Source organism: Hibiscus syriacus, unplaced genomic scaffold (assembly GCF_006381635.1).
Source record: "Hibiscus syriacus cultivar Baekdansim isolate YM2019G1 unplaced genomic scaffold, ASM638163v2 tig00110469_pilon, whole genome shotgun sequence".
NCBI classification, from domain to species: Eukaryota; Viridiplantae; Streptophyta; class Magnoliopsida; order Malvales; family Malvaceae; genus Hibiscus; species Hibiscus syriacus.
Window position 1 is genome coordinate 981,636 of NW_024062751.1, and position 21,619 is coordinate 1,003,254.

A 21,619-nucleotide genomic window follows, 5' to 3' on the forward strand; every position below is an offset into this window, starting at 1 on the left:
CAAAGGTTTGAAAATTTCTCCTCACACACAACACGTGCATTGCATAACATAAGCTTTATAATCAAGCTTGTCCCTTTTAAGTGGAAGTGAAAGCGACCTATTCGTGAGAATTTATTCTCCGTGTCAGACCTAGCAAATAACTTTCAGGGTTCATATACTCTATGTCTTCGTGAGAATTTATTCTCCATGTCAGGCATAGGGAAATGTTTCCCCTCGAATTAAACTCGATCCCCTTAAGTCTGTAATGGACTAGGATTGAGGGTTTGATAGCCCAAGAAGGCACCAACAAGGACAGTTCGAGTACCTTTACTCCTAGAACTGAAACTCTGTATATAATAAACCCTAGAAATTCTCCTGATTTAAGACAATACTAAAACCATGTCCATATGTGTACACAAAGGAGAGATAAGCTCTAGCTTTTAACTTATTTTTATTTTCTTTTTCCTGAATAAATGCATGCGAACTAGAAATCATGCAGTTAGGATAAATTTTCCAAACAAAGCATGGAACTAGAAAGCATGAGGTTAGGATTTATACCTTGATAGATAGGATTTTTTCTTTCCATTAATTGGTACTAACCAATTTATTTTTTTTCTCATTTTTATTTTTCATACATTTTGTTTTGCTCTAACTTGTTTATATTGATTTCTTTTGTTTGCATTGTATGATCATAGCATAACCAAAAGGTGTTGATTTGAAAGACTGTTCACCAAATTGGAAAGAATTCATAAATGGACAAAAAGTTTTATGATAGAACAAAATATGACGCAACCATGGAATGTCATCCTAAGGGAACCCCGAAGATAGAGTAGAGCTATACACCCCAAAATCGTATGCCCATTGAAGAGAAAAAGGAGATACGAGAAATAAGAGAGCAGATGTCCAGGATGATGGGTAGAATATCTGTTTTAGCCAAAGGAAAAGAGACTCCTGCACAAAAAGAGAGAGTGGTCAATGAATATAATCCTGCAATTTCATATATTCAAGGAACTTCGGATCTTAACCAATTTGAGAAATTACAGAAAATCATCATTCGTATTCATAAACTGTCTTGAGATACCAAAAAAATGGTGACAACGGTAAAAGCTCCCAGAGATGAGAAAAAATCACGTAATCTGAAATCGTCAAAGTTTAGTTTGATCCTGATGTCTAAAACTCAGGTTCAATCCAATATAAAAGGTGGTTCTCATTTTGATGATATCCCTATATCATATAAAGAGTTATATGAAAAGCTACTTGAAGCACGAGAAGTGGCTCCGTACTACATAAAACCGTTCCAACATCCGTATCCGAATTGGTATGACATCAACGTTTATTGTGAATATCATGCAGGAGCTCAAGGACATACCATTGAGAATTGTCTTGCCTTCAAACTTTGAGTCCATAATCTTTTGGATCATGGAACCTTACAATTTATGATAAATGATTGACCTAGTTTGGTAATTGAAGGTCTTGCTAGATTAATACCAAAAGACTTCAAAGGTAAGAGTATCAGTAGGGGCGTCCAGAAGGAAGAAGATTTGCTAAGGTCTGAGGCTTAAATACGTCATTTAAAGATTGAAAACGATAAATTGAGCACCAAAATGGAAACCATGCATGAAGATTTCCAGAAGCTCAGTCAAGCCTTTCAAAATGCTGGAATAGGAAACACCTCAGAAGAGTGGATAACAGGGGTCACCAAACTGAAAAAGAACTACAACATATATGAAGATGTTGTCCAAAAACTTCTTGAACACAAAGGTTCTCTTACAAGGGAAAATGAGCAACTCTGAGAATTGACACAAGAAGATGAAGGAAAAAGAGAATGTCTTGGAAGAAGCTGTAGTTCAGACAAGCAATATGACCCATAAGCTGATAGACTAACTTGGCTTTAGAGAAGAAAATGAGAATGTTATCCCCTATATGTATAGTTTTGTTGAAGTTAGGAGTGAAAGCTATCCCCTACATGTAAAAGTTTTATTTGATCCACGGAAATTTTTGTGTTCAATGAAATCTGTTCTAAGATGATCACTCTTGAGTAACACCTTTTCATACATGCATTTGCATTTCACATCTTTGCATTTTCATTTTTGTATTCATGCTTTTGTGTTTGCTTTTGCATTGCACAATTTGCGTTCTTATTTTTGCATTTCACATTTATATTATTTAAGTATTGCTATATACATTAATTATAAAAACATGTAAATAATTCATGAAAGGTTTTGTAACAGTAAAATCGAGATCATTCATTCATATTATTGTATCATCATCATGAAAATAATGGAGCAATCTTATGAGGGACTACAAGATCAGTAGCCAGAAAAATTGACAGGGTTACCTCAAGATACAATGAAAGAAGCATCAGATTCAGTACCAGATGGATTAAATCAAATTAGTCAGGGGATGACATCTGATAAAGAAGAGATAACTGATAAAGAGCAACCATGCTATCAAGAGTCGAGAATGATAATATACCCAGGGGAATCCCATTCGAACCCAAAGAATAGCTTCATTAATTATTCACAATATGAGGAGAGATTCAAGAGGATGGATGAAGCAATCAGAAATATGAAAGGTGTTAATGCCTCCCACAAAGAACTAGAAGCAAGAGAGCTCAGCTTGGTTCCAGATTTGGTTATTCCCCATAAATTCAAAAGGCCTGATTTTGAGAAATATGATGGCACCATTTGTCCCCTAATCCATTTGAGAATGTTTTGCAGAAAAATGGAAGGATATTTAAATTCTAATGATTTGTTAATTCACTCCTTCCATGATAGCCTCACTGGACCAGCAATTGTATGGTATAATCATTTGACCCAAGAGTATATTAAGAGATGGGTTGATTTAGTTGATGCATTTTTGGGAGAATATCGGTATGTTAAAGGCTTAGCTCCAACACGTATAAATCTTCAAGGAGTAAAGATGAAAGCTAATGAAGGGTTTAAGGAGTATGCCTTAAGATGGAGAGGAGTGGCAGCACAAGTTCAACCTCTCATGGTAGAAGAAGAGATATAACGTATGTTTCGAAATTTCCTTCCTGTTCCTTTCTTTGAGTTAATGTTGGAAAATCCGACGAAGGAATTCGAGAATCTTATGACAAATGGAGAATTAATTGAAAATGTAATCAACAAAGGAAACTCAAAAGTCACATCTAAGAGCCCGAAGGATCAAAACGCGAAAGATGATGATGTAAATGAATGTCGCATTCAGAGTCCCCGCAACGGCAAAAGAAAAAGAGCAAGTAGTTATTCGGATCGACCAAAGAAAGTCACATGATCAAGAAATACTTTGAAGGTGTTTCAAACTTCTATTTTAGACTTGTACCCTCATTTGATTAAAGGTCAATACATCACACCAAGACCAATGAAAATGCCACCAAACTCTTTTGCTCATAGTTATGATCAATATAGTGTTTGTGATTTCCACTTAGGGGTATTAGGGCATTCCACGAGCAATTGTAGGTCACTGTTAAAAGAAATAGAGATGCTTGTTGACAAAGGAGTCTTGACACGAAAAATGATCAAGAAATGGGGGGCAAATAAAGATGAATATCCTGGGATAAGTACACACCCAACATTCAAGGAATGATGAGGCATGATAGATAAATAAGTGGAAGTTGTTATCTACCACTGTAATACCTTCTATTTTCAGCATCTTGTTTGAATATGTTTTTTGTTCCTTTCTCCGCCTTTTGTGCAATAAATAAATTTGTGTTGCTTTTATAATTATGAGAAAAGAATCAAATTTTAATCTTGAAATTTTTGAGTATCAAGTAGATTAAATATTCTTTTTCAAGAATTATAGATCTTTGGCAAGTGGTAAATTATACCTTCCATAATCCATCAATGCCAATTACTTGACCCTCACCAAAATCAAATCTTGACCATATATTTATCTGAGACTCAGAAATAATGCCTCTACCTGTTTTTGAGACACCAAATCTAGATGTTTACTTTCTTGGGTAGAGTTGATTGGTTTATAACATTCCACCACATTTGTCATTCCAAATACAAAACCATTATAAACCAAAAGACCTCAAAAGAACCAAACTTTCAATTATTCGTGAATCTTTCTGCAAGAAGAGACAAGATGAGACATCATGGATCAACTTATCGAAGATAATTTCGAGTAATTGGGGCATACTCAAAGAAGAAGAAAAAAGATTGATTTAGATAAATATATTATGCATTAATTACATTGTTTTCATGTAAATAAAGATTAATCTTGAATATTAATCCCCCTAGGGATACCTCTTTTTACAAAGGCTTCTGTATATGAGATGACGAACGACATTTTTTCATTTATCCTTTCAAATATATGTATATATATATCCCTTGTTATTCCCTTTTGAGCCTATAATATTTTTCTTCTGATTCAACCCTAACCAAGGATCACCCTCCACATTGGGGGCAAGAAGAAGGATATCTGCTCACAGGAATAAAGATTGTCAATTACGAAGGCAAATCTTCATGAAATGAAGAGAGTTTTGAACTACATGGTAGATCAAACACAAAGTACTTGAAGATCAATCCATTCAAGAATAATGAAAGAATTTCCAAAATGCAAGAGGAAAAGGAGGTGCTCAAAGCAATTAAAGTCCTATATTCAAAAAAAAGAAAAGAATGAATCAATATAGGTAACTCATTGAGCCTCAAGATACAAGGGTGATCAAGTGCAATAAGTTCAAAGATTCATGTTCAACAAGAAAAACAAGAAATGATGAAGATATGAGAAAATGGAAATGAACCCAAAAATTGACAGTCTAGAGAGATCCATAAAAAGAAATGGAAAAATCCCCAGCAAAGCAGATCCAAGTCAAGCAAGGCAAGATTGAAGGCATCAAAATGAATTGATCCTTGTTTCAATTACCCTTAAACACTTGTTTGGGTCTTTTTATCCCTTTCTTTCATAACCATGAGCCTTGGCCTACGTTACGTACCTGAAAAGTCCATTCTAATCATACATAGATTTCTATGTGAAAGAGATTATCTTCAGATTTCATTCCGCCTCTCAGGATTGATTTTTATTTGTAAAAATTGGTTTTTTAAATCTTTAATGCACGATATGAAAAATGATAAAAGGGGGTTTCAATATGTAAATTTTTAAATAACATTTTGAAACCAAAGGAGGATTCGAGTTGAAAACCTAAAAAGGCAGCTCGAATATTGAATGGTGCTACAACGACATAAGAGACGATCTTAAGCTCTGAATGATGCACCACACATCCCAAAGACGTTCCTGAGATTCTGGAACCAAGAAGTATCTCTATAAGATGAGCATAACAACCATCCCTTCAAGATAGTGGAAGCTCAAAGAAGACATATATACTGGATCAACCTGACAGACCTTACTTTACCATAATCAACCTACACCTTAAAAAGTCAATAATTTTGACACTTGCCATAGGACTATGATTTTTTGATTTAAAAGTGTAATTGATTTATTTGATATTCATTAAATTCATGCTTATGATTTGATTCTATTTTGAATCTGTTATAGGCAACATTTTACAAAATTCTTTCATTCTTCGATAAAGAAATGAGGAAAAACATTTTCAAACAGGACAGTCTCAAATGAGGAAGGTCCTTGAAGCAAGTTGTTGCCTATTCTACCTCTATTGAAGAAAAAGAATGAACGAGGCCAGAATGATGAAGCATTTCACTTTCTTGAAAGTAAGTGGTCCAAGAAGCCAGAAAGTCTGGAGAATTGAACTTATGACGTTCTCATGTGGCATCATTAACAATCTATCAAGAAATATTATCACTTATCTCATGCTGAGGACTATAAGCATCACCAGACAAATTATTTTCCCCAACCATCAATCCATGTCTCTAGCAGATTCTCCAATCACAGAGTTACAAGTCTCATTAGGTGTATTATGGGAATGAATAAGTCACTACCTGTACTCTGGTTATACCATGATATTGGCTCAAGTCTTGATACATCATTGCTACTTCTTCCATGTCGATCATTTTCCTTGTCATGATTATATCCATTATGTCTTTCAGAAGGTTGCTGAACTTAAATTTGACATCGGAACAAATTCTACACTCGTATGCCTTTCATATTAGGTAACATTGGTTACAGGATTCCAAAAGTAGAGATAACCAGTTTTACTATCAACTAAACCTTTCCATGGTTCGGGAAGAGTGGGATATGTAGGTGTGTATCTTGAAACAGCATAAGAGACAGTCATTGTACCAGTCATTGTAAGAAAATGCACCAACAAAAATCTTCTAGTTCATCCCGATGATGTTTATTTCTTCCGGTAAGGTTGTTACATTGGATGCCACCAACAACAAGGTTGAATTCACCAAATCTACTTATTAATTGCTCCAACCAATCACCATTCAGTTCTTGCACATATGTTTTCAAAGTTATACCAAGACAATAGAAGGCAACCTCTGAATCACTGATCCCAGAGAAAAGAGACAAGACATTGATACCACCGGGGAACATGTCTCTAGCAGATCATCCTCCTCGTGTATGATTTTAAGGAAACCTAGAAGCATTTTCACCTCATCAGGTTTAAGTGGAACAACTTTATTCCTTCTAACCCATACCAGATTCCATTTTCGATACTCATCAAGAACGTACTTTTGGACACTCGAAGGTGGCTCATCGTCATAAGCTTCAAGAGCCTTACGGATATTTTCTGTCAATTTGGCACTCCTTGTACATGTTTGCAAACAGTTCAACTTTGTTCTTGGATCCCAGGAAGGCCACCATTTTTTGTCAATGGAAAAGCATCATGTATAGTACTTGGAGGAAGCGAAATAAGAGGAAATATGTTCTCAATTGGCAGATTATGAATATAGCCCCTTTTCCGTGCAGCAGTACAAAAATACTTTGAATCTACAAATTATGGCTCTATATCGTTTAAGTACCGTGATATTTCGATCCAAACACCAACTGGAGCAAGTACCACGTTCTCGTAGTAGAAATAAGGAGGCCCAATAGCATCTTCTAGAAGTGTTCTTTGAGTTATCTGATCTGGTTCGGTAGGAACCTCAAAACCAATCATTGGATTTGGAAGATGAACTGCATGATCGTCGTCATTAAGAAGCTTCTTTTCAAGCTTCCTCTGCTTCTTTCTTTTCCAAAAATTAGCCCGAGTTTCGCCTTTTCTTGTAATTGGGGTCATTGCATAATGGCTTCCTATCTTCTACCGGAAGAAGTGCGTCAGTAGCCTTATCCATTTGAGCAGTACATATAAAATTTATCAACTCTGTAATTGATAAATCCAGACCATATCTCTCCATGGCTATTGAAGCCTCAGCCTCTGAGTACCCCATTTTCGTCAAGTACAACAGTTTATTCTCCTCATCAGAATCAGAATTCAGGATTTCCTCGGTATCAAAAGAACTATCAATATCTATGAAATCATCCTGAAAGATCGCTTCATAATCAGATGAGTAGTTATCAGAATCAACATGTTGCATGGGTGCGGACTTTTCAAGAGCCTGTACCACTATATATGTATTCCTTCTATTGCATCAAAATAAGATTATTGTTCACATAAATTGGTTTCTCTCCCACAGAAAAGTATATTCCAGAAATAGCCTTAATTGAAAACAAGGTTCACTGTGTCAGTCTGGAATGAATTACCAAGCGATTTATACCACTATGCCCCATTAGATCCCTCCAGATCAAAAAAATGGGCACTTCATTTAGAAGAGGCACATATCTCAGACATTTTCGTTAGAATGATTGATTACTTCTTAAACAACATGAAGAGAATTCCTCAAGTTAATTGAGAACTGCTGTTTAGTAACACCAGAATGAGAGTATTCAAGATAAACAGATTTGGGTCACGAATAAAGCCACAAATACCCACAACAGTGCATTGTCAAAATTAGATCTCGTGGGGATGATGATATTCAAGTTAAACAAATATTGAGAGTGAAACAGAAATAGAATATTGGGGCATCTCAAAAGCCCATTTCAGACATAAATGATCCATATGGGGCATGCTGAAGGCCCACGTCAGTATGAATATTTGGGTATTTTGAAAACTCACATCAACAAGAAGCAAATGTTGGGGCATGCTGAAAGCCCATTTCAATCAGAAATTGGAATATTAATGCATTTTGAACGTTTGTATCAGTAAATACTGGGGCATGCTGAAAGCCCATTTCAATCAGAATCAAGAATATTGACTCATTTTGAACATTTGTATCAGCAAATACTGGGGCATGCTGAAAGCTCATTTCAATCAGAATCAGGAATGTTGACACATTTTGAACGTTCGTATCAGTAAACTTTGGGGCATGTTGAAGATCCATATAATCTTATGAAAAGATTATTGACCTGAGCAAATATTTCCAATGAGATAGAAAGATATGAAGAATGAAAATAGAGAAACAGTGGCAGTCGAGTTGACTATACATAATTACTTTGTTCATCAGGCAGTTGTATTAGGGTCCTGTTGTTGAACAAATATTTAGTCACCAAGAATGATTTCAAATACTCAATCTTCTTAACATGTGTCACATGACAGCATGTTCTTTGTTAAGCTACATCACAGTTGCATGGATAAAGATGGTCCCCATACTGACCATTCGATCCAAGGTTCAGTTTCTCAAGATCTCAGCTTCGAGTTTGATCTTTTGTGTGTCAGTAATGATTGGACATATTTCTTTGAGGTTTCTGGTAGTTAGTTTGAATCGTACTGTTGGGGCTACGAAACTATTTTTCACAACAATTTTTGCTTACTTGATGACATTGAAGAATGAGGCTCGGCTTACGTACATTACCCTTATTCCCATTGTTACAGGGGTTATCATTGCCAGTCAAACTGAACTGAGTTTTCATCTATTTGGTTTATCAGTAACATCCCTCTGTGCATGGATCTTATAGCTGATGTATTTCTACTTTCTATAATGCTCATTATGGAATAAAACGTGAATGGTATCACCCTTGCCCGAGATGATATCAAAATCAGTTAGTGTTTCTTATTCAATTCGGCACTAGCATATTTTGTGAATTTGACCAACTTTTTTATCATGAAACACACCAACATCTCACTTGTATTCCCATTGAGTTTTGGTCTCAAGTGGTCTTGTGGCATCATACAAAGTTCTGAACACTATGAAAGAACTTCCCTGACCAGAAATCTGTGCAGAAGCCACAGGAAATGATAAATGTGTTGTCAAATGTTTTACGAATATCTATGCCGAAACCACAGGAAAAGATGAATGTGTTGTCAAATGTTTTACGAACATCTGAGCAGAAACCACAGGAAAAGATGAATGTGTTATCAAATGTTTTACGAACCAGTTATTCTGGTACTGAACCAATATTGCAATCATATGGTATTTCCATTTATGGATTCAAGATAAAGCATGTCTTCTTCAACCCCAAGGTTATAAGTGAGATATGATGAAGATTTCTTTCCATAGAGGGGAGCTGGAATTTTAGCAACAAGAAACTAGTGGAGCCAACTATGGTTGAACGACAGGTTGTTGTTAAGCATCTCGATATGATATGGTCCAAGTTGCCTTATTCGAGATTTGATTAGATGTGGAGACATGAAAAGAATTAGGATAAATCCTCCTTATGATGTGTTTTAAGAGTCAAATCAGAACAGACATTGCTCTCCTAATTAATCTCTGTTGAGTTTGACATATGTACATCTACATTCTTCAAAGATGATAGATTATCTTTTTAAAGATGAAAGCTTTATTGGATTTCTGCACAAGTCCAAGCAAAGAAAGTTGGTTTTATCCAAGACAAAATAGGGCATCAAGGTCATAATTCTGATTACGAAAAGAGTTCCATAAATGAAACATTTCTTCTGAGACTTTCATGAAACAAAGAAGACATAAAGATACAAGTTGATCATATGGTTCTTCAGAAATATAGCATAAGTTGCTACACTGATATCCGAAGGTAACCCTGGAAATAAATGAACAAGTGAAGGAAGACCGAGTTCGCCATTTTGAAGTCAAATGAAAGGCTCAACATTCATGCATTCATAAGAACATCATTTGCACAATATACAATTCATTACATCGATACATTTGATTGCATTCAAAAATGAAGTTTTACAGATCTTCGTATGAAAAAAAATATTCATGATGCAAAATACCTTACAAGAAGAAGGTAGAATTCAAAACCTCGAATGTAGGAATCACGCAAATATCTGAGTAATAGATGAACGCAATCCACAAAAGAATCATTATTTTAAAATGAGGCATGTTACCCAATCAACAAGTTATTTCAATGAGAAAACGATTTCCAAAGTTTCTCATTTAATCTTTTCTAAAAATGAAATTGTTGAATAGTAAGAAAACGATTTCCATAGTTTCTTACTTAGTAAACTATTTCCCACATCTGCAAGACCTACAGTGCAGGATGTTTTCAAAAAGCCTTCGGGAGCTTTTTGATATTTAAAGCCTCAGGGTCATCTGTAAGACTGATAGTGCAAGATGATAAGACCTCAGGGCCATCTATAAGACCTACAGTGCAGGATGTTTTCAAATGAGATTTTAAGAAACTGATTTTCAAAGGTTTCTTTATCTTAAATCCTCCGAGTCATCTGTAAAACCTACAGTACAAGATGATAAGACCTCAGAGCCATTCATAAGACCTCTGGGCAGAATGTTTTCAATATTTCCATCCTACTCAAAAGAAGCCAAATGAAAATATTTTTTTTTTCGTCTTTGCTCTAAGAATGTATTACAAATCCCTGAGGCCCAATCCAGTCCAGGCCCAACAAAACCCTTCTAGGGTTTTCATCATCTTAGCCAGCCACCTCAGCTCACAGCCGTTGGATTTGGCTTTGATCCAACGGCCCAGATGGTTCCAGGTGAAACCATAGGGTTATGATACCCTAGGGACCACGCGACGCCGCCTCCACGTCCACACTCCACTACCGACGCCGTCGTCTTGCCAGAATGCTCCAGAAACACCACGACGCCCTCCACACGTCAAGCTCTATGGTGAGTCACCACCATAGCTATGGTGACTTACCGAACGATCCTTCTTTTAACCGGTCTGACGACAGCTTTGTGGTGGCCTATAAATATGGCCACCAAACCTACAAAAGAGAAGAGACCAACAGAGAGCAAGAACGAGAACTGAGAGACACCAACAAAGAGCAAGGACGAACAACAAGACATACAACAACCAACAGTGACAACCACTACCAAATATTAAACCAAGAGATAGGTAGAAGCTTACCGAAGAGGACCTCACGGTCACCGGGAAAACCATGAACATCCACGAGCTACGCAAAGATTCGAAATACCCGAAGGTATTTTTGTAGATCTAGGCAATTTTAAGGTTATTTAAGAAAAAAGGATACCGGAATCAACCTTAGGGCGTTTCGATCTTCATTTTAAGGTAAGTAGATATTTTCCGACGGTGTCGACGGTAGCTTATGACTGCCGACCGGCGACCGATTTCCCTCCGACGAGGGAAATTTAGAGAGAATGCAGATAACTCTGGTTCTCTCATTTAGAGAGAGAGAAAAAAATGAGAAAATGAGAGAAATGAGGGGATTTAGGGCCATATTTGGAGTTTATATACCCCTCCCCAAACGAGGTCATTTTGAAAGGGGTGTATGTGTAATTTAGGGAATGTTTAAACCACGCGCGCAATCCCTATAGGTTTTGTAATTTTACATTTAGTCACTGGAATTAATTTCTGATCCTTTTAATTTGGTCTCGGAATTTTATTTTATTTTAGTCCATGACCTAATTATATATATTTTAGGTTAAATACCTTATTTAGTCCCTCATAATTTTAATAATTTATATTTTAATCCCGAAATAATTAATTAAGGCTAAATTCAAATTAGGGCTGTGAATTTTAATATTTTACATTTAAATTATATTATTTTAATTATGTTTATTTTAGTCACTAAAGTAATAATAAGATAAAATGGCATGTTTAGCCCCTGTAATTTTAAATAATTAATTGTGAATTAGGTATTTAATTTTAATATGTTATAATTTAGTCACTAATTTTAATACTTTCATTTATTTTACAAGTTTTATTACTTTTTACTATAGATTTAATTTAATTTTAGTCATTATTTATTTATATTTTATATATTTATACATTTAATTATTATTGTTATTATTATTATGTAGTCATATAAATATATATAATAAATAATATTTATTTCCTTATTTTTTAAAGGATCCTATTTATAAAATTAATTTTATATAAATTACTTTTAGGAAAGATAATCATATTTTAATATGTATTTTTTAATATTTAGAAAATGACTGTCTTAAAGCACCTAGAAGTCATTTTCTGATATTATTAAATAAATAAATATCATATTTTTATAAATTATATATTTTAAATATTTTTAGAGAAATGTTTTATTTATTTATTTTTTAATATTAAGAAATGAGCTGTCTTAAAGCACCTAGAAGTTCTTTTATGATATTTCTAAGTAAATAAATATCTTATTTATAAAATTATAAATATTTTCTTAAAATTATACTAATAAATTTGAAATAATAGAATTATGAATTAAGTACAATTTTGAATTATTAAATTTCCAATAATAGAGACAATTTATAATCAAAATGTATTAATTTTGGGCGTTGTGAGGTGCTAATCATTCCCCAAACGTAACTGACCACAAATCCCTTTTTATTATTAAAAAGAATGATTTTTTTGTTAAACACAAACCAGTTTATCTTTTAACTAATGTTTTCTTAAAAACTCTTTTAAAAGATGATTTTTAGGTATTCGATCTACCTGACCCAAAAGACCGATAACTACTCCTAAAATATTTCAATAAAAATTATTTATTCACATTATTTTTCTATTCAAATAAAAAATTTGTGCCCGGGAAACGCGATTACGAGAGTTTCCATTTTGTTTCACTGTGGAAGTGTAAAACCTCCACGAGACAAAAACAGACGCTAATGCCGCTCAAAACCCTTTCCACATTTCTCTTCCCCCTCTCTCTATCTTCAACCCTACACCCCTCAATAATTATCGGCAACCCACTCTCGTTTCCTGCAAATCCACTGACTTGCACTCCCCAACCCAGTTTCTCAAAAGGCAACAAGCTGAAGAGGCGGCTAAGCTTGTCATCAGGGGCGGATATACATGGCTCCCTAAGGAGCCATTGCACACCCATTATTTTAAGAAAAGTATTAAATTTAGTTTAATTTGTAAATAATAATAAAAAAAATAAGAAAATTTGCATACCTAAATTTTTTTAGAATAGAGTATTAAAATTTTAGACCCTTATTTTTTAATTTCTAGATCTGACACTGCTTGTCATAAACGAGAGTAAGAAGAAGAAGAAAGTTGGTTCTGAAGGTTCATACGAAAACCGCCTGTTGCTATGGTTGTGGAGCTCCATTGCAGACTTTGGAGTTGGATGCTCCCGGTTATGTGGATAAGGATACCTATGAATTGGTATTAAACTTTCAACTTTGACATTAAAAAAATAGAGTTTTATTTTGAGTGATCAAATGCTTTTGATTTTAGTTTAAATGAAACAATTATGTTTGAATGGCCATTACATTTTAATATGATATTGTCTATTAGCAAAATTGGGAACGAAAAGCAAGTAGTTGTTGGGAAATTTATAGAACATTTTTCTTCGCTTGAATAAATTTAAGTTTTTGGTCAAATTAGGTTGCTAATTTAGTACTGGCTTATGATGGCGGAAGAAGAAACATCACCAGCTAAGAACGATTCTTTGTGGGAGATGTAGGCTTTTATCCATGGGCATATGATAACTGCTGTTGGTGGGAATGGAGGTTATTCGGGGTGCAAGCAGTTTGTTTCAGCCGATGAGCTTCGAGAAAAGCTCTCTCACTTGAGACACGAGAAGGCCCTGATTGTTAAATTGGTGAGTGTCTCTAGTTTAACTTCCTAATCAAATTAATTAATTGTTTTGAGAAATTCTCTAATTTATCTGTGAATTTGGGTGACAAGTTCAGTGTGGTAAACGAGTATGCTAAATGCACATAACTTATCATTTTGTCATTAGTGAAGAACCACATTTCCTATCAACTCATTTTTTTAATCAAGAGAAGCAGAATAAAATGCTTATGACAATAATGATGTCTAGCAGATCAACTTACTGTTACATACTATCTTCTAGTAAGTGATTATTACATATGTTCTCCAAGCAATACTTCCTTTCTCAAGGATCTAATTATATTCCAATCTTATTCATAAGTTCAATGTTCGACAAAGTGACCAGAATTTTTCTCGACTGTTTTTTCTTACCAACTACATTTAGGTTGATATTGTGGACTTTAACGGCAGCTTCTTATCCCGTGTGCGCGATCTTGCTGGTGCAAATCCGATAATACTAGTTGTGACTAAGGTTATCTTCTCTTTTGACTTTGGGCTATCGTCCAATCATTAATTTTATGACATATAGTCTACAACAATGCTGATTATAATGTGTTTTTTTTTTCTCTGTCAGGTTGATCTCCTTCCAAAAGGGACGGATTTTAATTGTGTGGGTGATTGGGTTGTGGAGGCCACTACAAAGAAGAAGCTTAAGTAAGAATTGATTTCACTATCATTATTCGTATGATTGATGTTGGATCTATTTCATTTAATGTTTTATGAAGATTTTATTTCTTTCAGTATTTGTTTGGTATAGTTTTACTTGGAAGCTTGGTTTAACGTGTTTCTGATTCAATCAATGTGCTCTGCTTCACAGTGTCTTGAGTGTGCCTCTTACTAGCTCAAAGTCTTTAGTAGGGATTGCTGGAGTTGCATCAGAGATCCAAAAGGAGAAGAAGGTTTGCACTTGTCCTTATATCCTTACATATCTCATCAATAGTATTTGAAATATGTTGTGCTTCATATTAGTTCTTGAGAAAACGTGTTCAAATTGAAGCATCCTGAACCAAATATGAAATAAATATGGCCATATAGCTTTGATAAAATCCTGAAGTTTTCTTGTCTGGTTTTGGTTTATAAAGCAGTTACCACTGCATGAAGTCCTGAAGTTCTCTTCTATGCATTAAATGTTCCATTTTATCTAAACTTGTTATTATAGAAATAATCCTAGCCTTTCCATAATCTGGTTATTTCCCCCCTTAGCTTAACTTCTTTACTTTGACTTTTCTGATTCAGGGGCGGGATGTATACATTCTGGTTAGTATATCCTGAATTGGAAGCTTATTGTAGATTAGTGGAGTTCACAATATTACTTTATTTTGCTTACCTTATCGTAATCCTTTCTGCTTTTATGTCCTCTCATCCAACCTTCTCTTTGCATTGCTGGTTTCTTTATAGAATTGATCATAAATGTAACATGGGTTCCCAACTCCATTTAGCTGTTTTGTGTGTACTCTGCTGCTAGTACATGTATGTCCAGGGAAACATGAAGTAATATCGTTGCTTTTCATGTGTCTGGCCAAAAGTCTTTTATCTTGTTTAGTCAAAATGCTTAGTTGTTCTTGAGCTTTCATTTGTTATGAATTTAAATTGCATCATATATGTGGTTATATACTTTCATTTTATCATATTCTTACAGGGATCAGCTTGTAGGAATTATAGAAATATATGATTATGTAAATATCCTTTAATTAAGGGATTTTGTAAATATTCTACAATCCCTTATTTTAAGGGATCATATCTCCTAGGATTAGTATTTTTCCTTTCTTAGAGTTTCCTATTTTAGAGAGATGATTTGTATATAAATATGTAATCTGTCCTATTGAAAAGAATAAGAAATTACAGAGAATTACTCTGATTTCTATATGGTATCAGCTCAACTTCTTCTCCTACTCCGGAGATCACTTCAAATCCAGAAAATTTTTCTTGTTTTGCTGCTCAATCATAAGGTAATCTGGTCATGAAAAAACTAAAAGGTAAACCTCATGCTACAGTTTTTTTCTCATCCCAGTCGTCCCCTAATTGGATCCTCGATTCTAGTGCTACGGATCATATGACTGGTAATAAGGATTTGTTTTGCAATTTTTTTCCAAACTTTGGTAAAGCTGTCAAAACGACTGATGGTTCTTTGTGCAAAATAGAAGGACATGTCACTGTTATTCTCAATGACTAGATTGTACAAATGTCCTCTTTATACCAAATCTGGCTTGCAATCTCGTTTCCGTTAGTAAACTTCCACCGACTTGCATTGCTCTGCAATTTTTAATGATATTGATTGTACTTTGCAGACACTGAACTCGAAGAAGATGATTGGTAAGGCCAGCTTGCAGAATGGTCTCTACATTCTTCTTGCCTCTAGTATAACAAAAATCTCGAAATCTTTCACCGTTTTAGAAAAAGTTGATAATGTTATGTCATGGCACTATCGTTTAGGTCATCCTAGTTTTCACTATCTTGCAAAAGTTTTTCCTGCTCTATTCATTCATAAAAGGCCAAATTCTTTTTCTTGCAAAGTTTGCTCTCTTGCCAAACATACTAAATCAACTTATTCTCCTTCTACATATAAGTCTTCTCACCCTTTTGTTTTGATTCACAGTGATATTTGGGGTCCTTCTCGGTGAAGAATGCTGATAATTGTAAGTGGTTTATCACTTTCATTGATGATCACAGTAGGATAACTTGGATTTATTTGCTAAAAGATAAATCTGAAACTGCTGGTATTTTTACCCAATTTTATAACACGGTTCTCACTCAATTTGGGTTTAAAATTCAACTCTTTAAATCTGATAATGGCAGTGAATTTTTTTTCTAAGTCTTTGGGTGCGTTTTTCAGGGAAAAAGGCATAGTTCAGATTAGTTCTTGTGTTGACACCCCACAACAAAACGGTATTGCCGAAAGAAAAAATAGACACCTCTTTGAAGTTACTCGTTCTCTTCTATTTACCACTAATGTTCCAAAATATTTGTGGGGGGAAGCCTTATTAACTGCCACATATTTAATCAATCGAATGCCTAGTAAAGTTTTACAATTTCAAACACCTCAATCTATATTTTTGCAATACTTTCCCTATTATCTCCTCCATTATTCCACTTAAAATATTTGGTTCTACTATTTTTATCCAAAACATTGCTCCTAATAAGTCCAAGTTAGATCCTAAATCATTAAAGTGTGTATTGGTTGGGTATTCTTCACTTAAGAAGGGTTATAAATGCTATCATCCTCCTTCAAAACGATTTTTTACCACTATTGATATAACATTTTATGAGCAGGATCCCTATTTCACTCAGGCTGAAATTCAGGGAGAGACATAGAAGGATTTCCAGTCACATCAGGTATCTCCTCCTACTCTTCATTCTCAACCTTCAGAATTGTCACCAATTTTGTCTTTACCTACATATTTGTCACCTGTAACTACTCCCATTGATCCACCGGTAGTACCTATCACTACTTCACCCATACCCACTTTAAATACCCTTCTTGAAAATGCACATACTCCCATTCAAAATATTCCACAAACAACACCAATCAAACAGCTCCGTTTCTATACAAGGAAAAGAAAACATATTCCTGAGGCTATTTTGCAATCTGATGCTTGCCGAGAATTGGATTTGGGTCTAGCTGCCGAAATAGAAGAAGAAATCAGTAAGTCCACTTCTCCTACTCTAGATGACTTTCCTATTGCTATTAGAAAAGTGGTTAGACAGTGCACCAAGCATCCTATTGAAAAATTTGCTGGTTATAATTCATTGATGCCATCTTTTCAAGCATTTACAACATACTTGGATAAAGAACAGATTCCCACAAGCATAGCTGATGCTCTAAAGGATTCAAAATGGAGAAGGGTTGTTGAAGAGGAAATTTGTGCACTGGAGAAAAATGCTATTGGGACTGTTACGGATCTTCCTCAAGAAAAAAAAGGTTGTTGGCTGTAAATGGATCTTTACTGTAAAGTATAACTCAAATGGTAGCATCCAATGATACAAAGCGAGACTAGTGACCAGAGGCTTTACACAAACATGTGGGATAGATTTCACAGAAACTTTTGCACCTGTGGCGAAGCTGAATACTGTTCGAGTACTCCTAAGTTTGGCTGTAAATTGCGATTGGAAATTACACCAACTTGATGTAAAAAACGCTTTTCTTAATGGTAAGCTAGAAGAAGAAGTTTATATGAAGTTGCCACCTGGCTTAAAGTCTGTTGAAGGAAGTAACAAGGTGTGCAAGCTCAACAAGTCTCTATACGGGTTAAAACAATCACCTAGAGCTTGGTTCGAGAGGTTCACTAAAGTCATCCTAAAAAACGGCTACAAGCAATCCCTCACTGATCACACTCTTTTCATCAAGGTAACTTCTACAAATAAGAAAGCTATCCTTATTGTGTACGTGGACGACATAATTCTTACCGGAGATGATGAAGAAGAGATTTGCAATTTGAAGTTGTTAAATAAAGAATTCGAAACCAAGGACTTGGGAAAGCTAAGGTATTTCCCAGGAATGGAGGTGGCAAGGTCAAAAGAATGACTTGTGATCAACCAAAGAAAATATGTACTTGATTTACTCAAAGAAACTGGTTTTCTTGGTTGTAAGCCGAATGATATACCAATGGAGGCAAACTTGAAATTTAACAAAGAAGATGGATCCTTAGTAGACAAAGAGAAATTTCAAAGATTAGTTGGGAAACTAATTTATTTATCCTTGACAAGGCCAGATATAACATTTCCTGTAAATGTGATAAGGTAACACATGACTAATCCTACTGAAGAGCATATGACAACAGCAAATAGAATTCTCAAATACTTGAAGAAAACTCCAGGACACGGTTTAATGTTTAAGAAGACACAAGACAGAACTGTTAAGATCTTTACAGATTTTAGTTGGGCCGGAGACCTTACTGAAAAGAGATCCACTAGTGGCTACTGCACCTTTGTTTGGGGAAACCTTACAACTTGGAGAAGTAAGAAACAATCTGTCGTTTCAAGAAGTAGTACTGAAGCTGAATTCAGAGCACTAGCATTGGGAATATGTGAAGGAATTTTGCTACTTAAACTACTGAAAGAACTTGTCACTAATCAAGAGGATCACTTTGAAGTTTTGTGTGATAATCAATATGCTATTCAAATTGCCAAGAACCCAGTTCAACATGATCGGACAAAGCATGTTGAGATTGATAGGCATTTTATTGCTGATCAAGTTAACAAAAAGACAACCACACTTTCATATATTCCTTCAGAAGAACAAGTTGCAGACATTCTTACTAAAGCTTTGCCAAAGCCTGTTTTCAATAAATTCCTATTCAAGCTGGGATTATACAATTTATATTCTCCAGCTTGAGGGGGAGTGTAGGAATTATAGAAATATATGATTATGTAAATATCCTTTAATTAAGGGATTCTGTAAATATTCTACAATCCCTTATTTTAAGGGATCATATATCCTAGGATTAGTATTTTTCCTTTCTTAGAGTTTCCTACTTTAGAGAGATGATTTGTACATAAATATATAATCTGTCCTATTGAAAAGAATAAGAAATTACAGAGAATTATTCTGATTACACAACTAATGTTGGAAAATCTGCATTTATAAGCGCCTTACTTAGTAAGCCCATATAATTTATCATGAATTGTTATGTGAATTCATATCAGTCCCTCTTTTCCTCATTCTTTGTTGATAAATTAAATGATTTATCAAATTTTATATGATAATGGTGTGCTAAAATGTCTTACCATTTGGCCCATTAAACATCAGAAATGATGGCACAAAGAGATCCAGCAACTGCAGCAGCACAAAAGTACAAACCAATACAATCTGCTGTTCCTGGAACTACTTTGGGTCCAATCCAGATTGATGCTTTCCTTGGAGGAGGAGGGGATGCATTATCATTTAATTGCTTGAACTTCCATCCTACCTTCTTGACATGATGTTTAATCTGTTGGATCTTTTTGTTAGTCACCTGATTAGTTCTAAACCAGATAAAATTAGTTTTAGCAGTACCTGGCTATTAATTCTTTTATAATACCAACCACTCTTTTGTGGTAATGTCTTCCTGCAGAATGATACACCGGGGGTTCATCTTCACCATAGGCAAGCTGCAATAGTTCACTCAGAAGATTTACCTATCCTTGCTCCTCAGAGTCGACTTAGAGGCCAATTATTCCCTGTACGTTTCATCGAAAGATCCTTGAAGCACTGTTAAATTCTATATATGCTTTCTTCTTACTATGTTCTCAGGGGTTGCCAGGTTGTTTCCAAAAATGGGATGGCAGGGACATCCCGTACCAATGGCTTAAATGTCAATATTTTGGGGTGGCCTTGTTAGAATTGATATCTTGAAGGTCCTCAGTTTTTAGTTTCATGTATAATCAGTTATGAGCGAGGTTGTCATTGATGGTGCAGTGTCTTCTGAATCTGTTCGTTCTTGATGCTTTTAGGTTCTCCTGGAGACATGTTTGACATTTTATGGTCCAAAGCGGTTGCCAATTCATGCTGTACCTACCGATGAAGCGGATGAATTTTATAAGGTAATTCTGTTATTACATAATAATCATGAGTTATGCTTACTGTTTTCCCATGGTATACTTCCACTTAGATCAAATACACAACATTAAAAAATAATTGTCCCTAAAAAAAACATTACAAAGTAATTAGCTAGCGGTAATTCATATATATGTGTGTGCGTGTGTGTTTCTGAGCTAATTGCAATAAGTTTCTTGAAATTGAAGTTGCAAGCTATCTCGTAAGCAATAACGTAAAAATGGCCATCTTAAATTCGAATGGCGTATCTGAGGCATCCAACTGATGAAGTTTCAACTCAACAATTTTTAATTGGGCATCTTTTATTGTAATTAGCTAGATGATTTATGTAATTGCCACAGAAAGAAGTTGGAGTTGTGTTGACACCGCCAACCGGAAAAGATAGAGCAGCTGAATGGAGAGGACTGGAGATAGTGCAGCAATTGCAAATAAACTTTGAGGATGCAGAAAGGTGCAGTTCTAGATTATATTTCATAGTGGTATTGCTTTAACGTATTGAACTCAGCTGCTGTTAGAAGATTCGAGTTTTTTGTTATGCATACAAGGAAAATTATGGATTTTCAGCTCTTTTCAGAATTATTGTCATGGTTAACTTGTGGCAAATAAAGGCTATTCGTGTTTATAATTAGCCATCTAAATTTGTTGCTTCGACAGACCTGCTAGCGATGTGGCTATTTCAGGACTGGGTTGGATTACCATTGAACCGAAACGCAAGTCTCTCGGAGTATCTGAAAGTAATTTTGCAGAAACAATCAAAGAATTGCAATTTGCAGTCCATGTACCCAAGCCAGTTGAAATTCTTGTTAGGCCTTCAATACCAGTCAGTAAGGCCGGAGCTGAATGGTACCAGTACCGCGAGTTAACAGAAAAGGAAGAAGAAATAAGTCCAAAGTGGTATTTCTAAGGGCATTTTTTTTAATTTTCTTTTTACTGTATGTGTTTAGTTGGAATGATATTGGTTGTAAAGCCGAGAAATGTTCATGCTGCATACACAATGAAACTGAGAATACGAAGCCGGAGCTTGTTTGTTCCAGAATTTTCAAATGTAGAAATTTCGACAACATTTAGTGTTGATAAAGGTAGAATATTTACCCATCGTTTCTTTTTGAGAAATGCTGATCGGGTTGGATTGGGAATGTGAAAGTGGTCGGTTGCTGTCTCGATACAATCGAGTTGTTCCTGTCTTATACTACACAAGATGTACTGTTAAGAATCCTAACAGATCATTTGGTAAATGAAGTACAATAAATCTTAGGGTGAGTCGGA

The 21,619-nt window shown here is 35.0% G+C and overlaps 1 pseudogene; it reads left to right on the forward strand.

Annotated features, from left to right (window-relative positions):
• The first annotated feature begins 13,284 nt into the window (after window positions 1-13,284).
• On the forward strand, window positions 13,285-21,386 carry LOC120127573 (annotated as a pseudogene).
• The last annotated feature ends 233 nt before the right edge of the window (window positions 21,387-21,619 follow it).